A 9,988-nucleotide genomic window follows, 5' to 3' on the forward strand; every position below is an offset into this window, starting at 1 on the left:
GCTCTCCAGCATCAATTGAAGAGGTCTATGTGCATAAGATTAGGGCAGGTCAGATCATGCAGTGTGAGGAATATAGGATTTGAAGTCAGAGGACCTCAGTTCAAATACTGGTGATTTATGCCTGTATGATTTGGGGCAAGGTGATTCATGGTATAGTAGATTTAGAACAGGAAGAATTCTGAGAGATCAGCTCCAACCACTTCATTTAAAGAAAAATTTCCTAGTTTTGTTTCAGGTAACAAGTATTTTTATTAATCTGTCCCTCTTACTACTCTTCCCCCTCTGCAAGAAAATGTGAAAAACAAAATGTGAAGCCCTTAACACAGACCTATGTAGTCTGGTAAAACAAATTCCCACATTAGGTCTAATATATGAAAATATGTGTCTATGTGTCTCTGCATCTTCTGTTCCTCACATCTTCCAGGAGGGGAGTGCCGTGTTTCTTCTTCATCCTCCGTGGACTTAGGGTTTAATATTCTCTTGTCTGTTGAAGTCATCTTTCTCTGTTCTCTTACTCTGATTGTTCTATTCCTGCTTACTGAATCTTTCTGCATCAGTTCATAAAAGTCATTCTATTTTCCTTCAAAGTTGTTCATTTTATCATTTCTTATGGCACAATAATATTCCATTACATTCATTTGCCACAGTTTTTAACCACTCTCCAATAGGAGGATCCCCCTTAGTTTTTTGGCCACTGTCAAAAGAACTGCTATAAATATTTTTGAATAATATATATATATATATATTTGTATAAAAGCCCTAAGATATTTGTGACATCCAGTATGCATCCTTTTCTCCTTTCTTTGGAGCATAGGCCTAAAAGTAGTATAATGAGGTTAAATGGTATGAACACCTGTGGTCTGTTTCTTTAACCTCCATCATTTTACAGATTAATAAAGAGAGCCAGGGCAGCTAAGTGGTCCTGTGGATAGAGTGCTGGGCATGGAATCAGCAAAACTCATTTTCCTGAATGCAATTCCAGTCTTAGACACTAGCTGTGTGACCCTGGGCAAGTCACTTAACCCTGTTTGCTTCAGTTTCCTCATCTGTCAAATGAGCTGGAGAAAGAAATGGCAAACCACTCCAGTATTTCTGCCAAGAAAATTACAATTGGAGTCATGAAGAGTTGGACACAACTGGAAATGACTGAACAACAGATCCAGAGTTGTGTTATCTCCCAAGGTCACAGATCACGATAGTTAGCATTTATATAGCACTTTAAGGTTTGCAGAACACTTGACATATATCTCATTTTATCCTCACAACAATCCTGGGACTTAGAAGTTATCTCTATTATACAGGTGAGAGGTTAAGTAACTTGCTCAGGGTCACAGCCAGGAAGTAGCTGAACTCAAATTTGAACCCAGGTCTTTCTGACTCCTAGCTTAGTACAGTATCTACTCAATCACTAACTATCTCTTATATAGAAGATACTTTAGGATACTAGCTGTGTGACCCTGGACAAGTCATTTAACCCTGTTTACCTCAGCTTCCTCATCAATAAAATGAACCAGAGAAGGAAATGGCAAACCACTCCAGTATCTTTGCCAAGTAAACCCCAAATGGGATCACGAAGAGCTGGACACAGTTGAAATGACTGTAGGATTAAGCAGAACAAATATAATCTATAAGTAATTTAAAAATACTTCAAAACAACATATCCCTATTAAGACTTCTTGACAGCTAAACATTTCCAATTTCTTCAAATGATTTTCATACAATGACTTCAAGACTCTTCAGCTTCCCAGTATCAATGTCCTTCCTAAAATGTGTTAACTAAATCTTAGCAAAATATTCCAAATATTACAAAAGTTCTGATCAGGGTAGACTATAGTGTGACTCACTTCTCCAGCCCTAGATAATATGCCTATTATATTGCAGGCAACTAATTGAATTTGAGGTTCGTTAAAACCCTCCAGATGTTTCCCCCAATATACCCTTGTCTAGGTGTGTCTCATTTTTTTTTCCTGTTTATAAAATTCACTTTTTGAACCTAATGTAAGACTTTATACTAGAAACTATTATATTTGTTTGTGTTCTATCCCATAAAGATCTTTATGGATCCTGAATCTGTCATCTAACATGCTATACCTGCAACTTTGGTGCCGTCTATACATTTGATGATTTATATTATATATCATTTATGCCTTTATCCAAGTAATTGCAAAAAACAAAACAGAGCAGAGAAACAAAAAAAGATTTTAACAGCATGAGGCCATTCTCTGATCCTTCACTCCCAAGAAACCTCCTTCTAAGTTGACATTGAATCAACCATTCAATTAGTAAATCAGTTTTAAATCCATGTAACTGTATTGTATGGAGGAAATGTGGTACAGTAAAAAAAGAGATCTTGCTTTGGAATGAATTGGGTTCAAATCTTGGTTCTGCCCCTTACAACATGAATGATGTTGAGCAAATTCTGTGTCCTCTCTGGGCCTCAGTTTCCTCATCTGTAAAATTAAGGGGTTGAAGTAGATGGCATAATCGATCTGTCTCTAAATATATAATCCTTCACTAGTGTCTAGCTCACATTTCTCATCTAGTTCACAAGAATAGCATGATAGATTGTTAACACAATCTAGGATTATAGATTAAGCAGGGGAAAGATTAGGAGATAAGTGTGTGGTGAGCAGGTATCAGTGTGCTCAGCTAATGCAATCCCCCACTTGGAAGAGCCTTGGGAGCCTGCTTCTAGAAAGGTATAAAGGTGTAATGAAAGTGACTGGAAGAGATTTGGGAGCATGTGCAGACATTCTGTAATTGGTTCTGGTCTGCCAACCATGATGAAGAGGAGCCTTGGCTCCTAGGCTGTGTAGCTGAATGTGGGGGTGTATTCAAAAGGCATTGATCCTGGTCAGAGTCAGTCCCTTCAGTCTACTTTCTGCTTGGCTGTATTCTGGTAAGAGAAGAGAGATGTTGAAAGGAAAAACATCTTAGGCCTTTTCTGTCTGAAGCCAACATGTTGCCCATGAACACAGGCTGTGGTTCAGTATTTGTTCTTCTTTATTTTAGGTGAAGGAGATGGCAATGATCCTGTGAGCTTTGGGAGATCAGAAGATCAAGCTACCAGGAGGTGTAGGAATGGAGTTCATGCTGGGTTTTATAGCCATCCAATCCAGCTGTGTCAGTGCCCAAGACATTACCTTTGGCACTTATCACAGTGGTAGCTGAGACATTGATAGAACTTGGATGTGGTGAGACCAATGCTATAGAGACCTGAATTAAGTCTGAACCCATTCTCACTCTTCCCAGGGATCAAGCTATCCTATATGACTGATACAGGATAGAGTTTGTCCTCCAAGAATTGGGGAGTAATGTTTGTACTTTTGATCTTGCTATATCTTTGAAGTAAATATCCTCTTGTAAAAGTTCATTGATGTTCATTGGAACTGGGACATTAATCATTGGCACCTAAGAGGGGAGGAAACGTACTAGAATGGGAACTTGAACTGATAATAGTAAAGAAAGACATCCCAAACTCCTGAAGGATACCCTTAGAACCCTAACAGGGAAATGTAGCTCTGAGAGAGTGAGGTCAGAAAGAATTGCTTACCCTGATCTATCAGTCTAGCAACCCTATCAAAAGAAAATTAGTTTAATCTGGTGTTACTTGCTCTTGATGAAGCCATATGAGCACTGTTTTCTTTTCTAAACGTTCACTAATGAATCCCTTTAATAATAGGTACTAGAATTTTGTCAGGAATGGTAGTCAAACTTAACCTATAGTTTGCTGAATCCATTCTCTTCTTTTCTTTGAAAATCAGGATATTTGCCCTTCTCCCATCCTTCAGTGCAACTTTCCTTGTCCACAGTCTTTAAAAGATCATTGACAGCATTTCGGTAATCACATCTGCCAGTTCTTTCCTACTTTGCAGAGTCATTTGTTTGGGCCTCGTAACTTGAACTCATTAAAAGCAGCTAGGTGCTTTCGTTGCTATCTTCCTACTTATCTTGGACATCAACTTCTTAGATCTATGATCCAATTAGCCATTTTTGTCCTGTTCTTTCCAGTCCAGAGACTATTCTTTTTAGCAAAGAAAATAATTAAAATAAAAATTGAGCAGTTAGTTTGCCTTAGTTGCCTTTTTTCTGGGTCCCTTCTTATTGTTCCATTTATCCCAAACAGGGGCCTTATCCCTCTTCCTATCCTCCTTTTCTCCTCAATGTAGCTTTTACAATTTTGTGTTGTTTTCTTTATCTTTCTTTGGCGATCTCAGTTCATTTTGAGCTTTAGTAATCCTGACACTATTCTTACAGGATAGTACTTTTTATTGCTCTCTAATAAGCAAACTAAGAGTATAGTAATTAAAAAATTACTCTTCACATAAATCCTTACACAGAAATAATTTCCTAGACAAGTGTAAGCTATCTTAATATAAAATGTGAAAATTCCTGTTTACTTTAAAAATAAATTATGGGTTTTTACTTTTACAATAAGATTTATTGCTTTTATAAGAGGAATTTAAAATAAAATCAAATAAACACTTTTTTCAAATAACAAAAAATGTAAATAGCAAGCACTCTTCGCACATTTAAAATTGTTTTAAGTTAATTTATACAAAATTCAGTAATATCTATTTTATAATTCAATTTGACAAGCGTTTATTAAGCATCCAAGTACAAATCATTGTGCTGTGAATGTAACAAAAAAAATACTCCTTAAAATTTCTTACATTCTGGTAGGTAGAGGTGGGGGTTGGTGGAGCCAACATGCACGAAAATAAGTGAATATAATAGTATATGCAATATAAGTATAAAATAATGGGAATGGGCAGGGAGAGGACTAACAGGTCAATAACACATTTATTTTGTAATTAACTCCAAAAGGCATTTGCTAAATACCTGCTGTTTATGTACAAAACATTGTGCTTTGAAGATAAAAACCAAAACCAAACAAACAAACCTGAAACTTTAAATAATGCTAGTTCTCAAAGAAATTACATTCAGGAGATAATGTTGGTAGTGTTGGGATGCAACAAGTATACAATTAAGTGAATACAACTTATATACAATGTAAATTTAAAAAAAATATAGGTTGGGTCAGGGAGAATACTAACAAGTCAAGACATCTATCTTGTAAATATAACATAATTATGATTTTGGACATTTTTACCACTGTGCTAATAGTTTGGAATCCAAAACGTTTTGCCCCTACAGCTTAGCCCTTTGCAAATGGAAAACATTGAGCCTTACTGGAGGTAGCCCTGGTGAGGAGAGGATCTGGACTGCAAGGCTTTGTAGGAGGGGCTTCTTCCATTGACTCTGACACTAAATCCCTCTGTTACTTTAGGCAAGTTGCCTGAGTTTCCTCATCTTTAAAATGAAGGGGTTGGACTGGAAGATCTCTTAAGATCCCTTCCAGGTCAAACATTCTTATAATTCTTCTAGATTAATAGGGCTTTTTTTTTCTGGTTGGGGGCTGAAAAATGCGAAGGTACTATCTGTGTAATACATATGTGTTCCTTCATTCTACAGATATTAAGTGCTTATTGTGTCCTAGGTAATAAGACAGTTGCAAACATAAGTAAGGTACTGCCCTCAGTTTCCTAGCAGTTTTACCAATTCCCCAAAAAGCATTTTTAAAGTGTTACTTGGTGTACATGTCCAAACGCTGCCTTACTCATTCGGGATAATGCATTTTCTTTCATATGTTAGCTAATAATTCTCTTCTATGTCTAATCAGTTCAAAACGGCCTTGGAGAATATGACCTTACAATCATTATTTTCCTAGGAGCTGACAAATTCCCTACTGCGTTTCCTAGAACTGGATGCAGTGGTTATTCTGCAGCTGCTGATTAATAATAGTATTCTCCTTTTCCATGCTTCTTTCATGCACTAATCAGCTCAAGATTTGACAGCCTGCCACGGATTGCTTTGGCCGGAGGCAGCTACTTGTATCGGTGTAATGAACAGCTCTGACTTGAAAGAGAACAGGTTATGCCACAGAGCAGGCATAGTTTGGTGATATTCAAAGGAATCTTTAACATAATCATGCTGGTTAAAGTACTTTGTTTCAAAAACATTTGATCATTTTTTTCGGGCTGTCAGCAGAGGACAACAGTCAGCTTAATGGAAGAACTGAGGGAAGTACCCGTTCCCTTTTTCAGTTTTGAGTAATGACATAGAACTTAAATTTTTAAAAAGAGTGCAATAATGGGCACGCAATTTGAAATGTTAATTATCGAAAATATTTACAAAGCAGGCACCCCCTAAACCAGACTTCTAATTACCATACCTTCATAAAGTCTGTTTAAATTATAAAACCCACTGTCTGCTGTAAAGGGTGCATCCAATTTGGGGCACTAAGGGTCACTAGATTGTAAATTATTTCACTAGCCCGTCCTTCGCTCTCTTTTAATTTAATTTCATCCTCCCCTCTTTAGCGCCTAAAAAAAGCAAGGCTGTTTTTTCAGGATATTTATGTCACACAACGTGCATTTTCCGGGTCCGAGAGTTACATGTTCCTTTTTTGTATGTTGCGTTCCCAGGCAACTAGAGACTGAAGGACGGAGGTTTTCTGGAGGGAAGAATTAAATTTGGAGGTAGGGAGAAAAGGGCGGGGGAGGGGCGGTGAAGGAGAACAGGGAGAGAGGTGAATAAGGTTCCTTTTTCCGGGAGCAGTGGATAACCCGGCCTAGAGGGACGAAAAGCTACAAAGCCTCTAGTATCATTTAATCCCCTTTACACCTAAGCCTGAGGGGCCCAAGACACCGACGTCGAGAATGCCGGGAAAAAGAAGAGGAAGAGATTAAGGCTGCTGGAGTAGAGAGGGGTTACCCAGCCCTTCCCGCACGGGCGCTCGTCACCGGAGCCTCTGATTGGTCCAGAAATACCGCATTCCCCATCACGTGTCCGCACTCGGGGCCTAGCTCCCCGCGCGCAGCTCTGGGGAGATACCCGCCCCTACCTCTCCGAGGGCGCGCGCTCACGCGCGGGAAACCTATTCAAAGGCGCGCGGGCGGCGGCTGAGGCGCTCAACGGTCTCTGGAGCTACCACTACCGCTTCCTTCTCGGGGTCCCCTCGCCCCGTCCCCTTTGCGGGCCCCGCAGGGTCTTGCAGTTACTTGTCAGTCTTCTCAGGGGGCGGTTTCAGTCTTTGTTGCCTCAGCTTTTTTTTTTTTTAAATCCTCCCACCTCATCTCGGGCTCTGAGCACCATCTGCAGGACGTCATTGACTTAAATTTAACTTAAGAATGACGATGATTAAAATGCACGCCCAAGCTTCCCAGATCCTCCATGAGTCCTGAGTGCTTTCTCTGGGTGTCCGAGTTACGTCATGAGCCCCCCCGCTGTTGCCCCTTTGGAAGTGGGGGCTGACGGCGAAGGGGCGCGATTTTTTTTTCAAGTTAATTAAACTTGCGCTGTGGCTTGCTCCCTCCTTGGCGCTCGCCTCAGGTAAACTGGGGGAGGACCGGAGACTCTTGGGCCCAAGTGTTTACGTCACTTGTTTTCCCTTAGTGACTCTCACTTAGAAGGCCGAGAAATAGCCTCGCTTTCTGAAGCCTGAAAATCCAGTCTGGATTAAGTTAAATTAAACGTAAATAAGGAGGATAATTTAAAATTAGTCCCCGAATCAAGGTTTCATTGAAAACAAAGTCCATAGTGTGAGGGAAGAGTCTTGCCGTGTGAAACAAATTGATTTTAAAGTGTTTTCCTTTTGGGGATATTTGTAAATACCCGCCCGAGAGCTCGCCATTTCTGTGGAGCAGCTTTTCCTACTTGCAGGAATGGATGTCAGTTTGTTTTTTTTAAAAAAAAAAAGCCTCGATTTATTGAAGAAAAGCTCTTATCAAAATTTGCTGTTTTAGATTTTAATTCAGTTCAGGGACTACATTGAGGTTTCTTCATGACTTCTTCACTTTCTAAAAATTTGCATCGGCAATTTTCCGATAAATTTAAAGGTGGTTTAAAAGGGTTCCTGTGTACAGTGCACATTTTAAAAGAGTGCTTTTGTTTTACAGGATTCTATTTTCAATAGAAACTGGAAATTGTTAAACGACTGCCAACTACAGGTTCACTTTGGGGTTTTTCAGACTTTTACAATGCCAGGGATGGGTGGATGGGTGGGTGGGTGGGGTGACACCAACATACTACGAAGAGATTATTGTCCCTGTAGACCTTTTAGTTCTGCCCAAAAGGGGGAGAAAGTTCCCAAAATAAAATAAATGTCTACAAGAATAAGTATTTTAACCAATATCAAAGGAAGTCAGGATCTTCTGTTACTACATTATGCAGCTTGCATTAGAAAATGATCCTTTAACAGGAAAAATATGGTATTGGAGGGACTGTGACAATCCTTTGTTGACAGAATGTATTAAAGGTAGTTTTCAAACAATATTTTTTAATGCTTTTTCTGGCCATATGTGTGAAATTGACTAATAAATGTTTAATCAGTTTTCCTTTGTGCGTCTGAGAACACTGGGCCTTTTTGCTGAAGAAATAGGATGTATTATTAGTCTCATTACAATATATTGACCCCATGGGGAGGAAAAAAAAACCAAACCATAACCTATCTTTCTTTGTATGTAAGTTCTGTTTCTATCACTTTCTTTTCTTACAGTACTCTAACTTCATCTGTCTTGTTACAGGGGGATAGTTAAGTAAAAGGGGCATATGGTCTACCCTTTACATCGTTTTACAAAAGGCCTATAGATGAACTATCTTTCCGCAGGAATACTGTTAATAACATTAACACTCTGAATTGCTTCAGTGCCATGTTTTCACTGTGTACCCTTTGAAACATTGAAACAGAAGATTGTTTAATGGTAAAAATTCTTAGTGAATCCAGAAAGCAAATATATTTTTCCTCTCAAAAATGGAAACTTGGTAAGGTTAGGCAATAGAAAGCATTGGAATGTTTTTAGTAGAGGACTAGTATCATAGTAGTGTATTAGGAAAGATATTTGCTAATAATGTGAAATATTAGAGAAGAAATAAAAAGTAGCAGGAAGACTAGTTAGGAGTTCTTTTATGATGTTAATGAAAAACTTGATATAAGGAAAAAATTTCCTAACACTTAAAGCTACCAGTTTTTTATGGTAGTAAAAAAAGCTGAAACAAACTAAATGTTCACTATATGGGGAATGGCTGAACTTTCCATTGTGGTTGAATGTAATTGAATTACTCTGTGAGAAGATATGAGTTCGAAGAAATAATGTAATGTAGATTGAAATAAGAAAAATCAGGAGAACAATATATATGCTGACTATAAATAGTAATAATAAAAAGAATACTAAAAAAGGACACTGAGCTTAGGTTAATTGCAATGTGCAATCTTGAGTCTAGAAAAGAGACGAAAAAACCCTCCTCCTGACAGATAGGTGAGGAACTACAGGTGAAGGATGTTGTTGAAGCCATTGTAAACAGTTTTTGCCCAACTGCTTTTCATTGTTATAAGGGGTAGTTCAGTGGGTGGAGAGGATAATACTGGAATATAAATATTCTATTTTAAAAATCCAGACTAAAAAAAAAAACAACCCCCAATTCCAAACAGAATTATCTAAAAGAGGAATGGATTGAAAAGGATGTATCTGGCATGTTTTAGAGGGGATTCTTGTTCAGACGTTTGTTTGCCTTTGAGAATCTGACTAATTAAGATTATCTATGTGTGAAGAGACAAAGGCTTGAAATAGGAAGGTTGCAGTGGGAATGATTGAATGTGAAAGATCTTTTTGAAGTAGATGACAGGGTTTTAGTAAGGACATCATTAAAATGGTTGATAGTGGAATCGATGGGAAAGGAGGAAAGTAAACATCTTTCAACATTTTTCGGCATGGCTCAGTGATTGTTGGTACTGGTTTGTTTCATTTTTTGCCTTTGAAGTTGCAAACTGCTTGGTACATAGTAAATGCTTAATAAATGCTTTGATGCTTGTTGAATTTGCAGTCAAGGGACCTGTATATTTGAATTCCACTTTGCTACTTTCTGTCTCTATAATCTTGGGCAAGTTATTTAATCTTTTTGAGTCTATTTTCCTCATCTGTAAAAA

Source organism: Petaurus breviceps, unplaced genomic scaffold (assembly GCF_028583685.1).
Source record: "Petaurus breviceps papuanus isolate PSGF00001 unplaced genomic scaffold, PetGlider_PUasm1.0 186, whole genome shotgun sequence".
NCBI classification, from domain to species: Eukaryota; Metazoa; Chordata; class Mammalia; order Diprotodontia; family Petauridae; genus Petaurus; species Petaurus breviceps.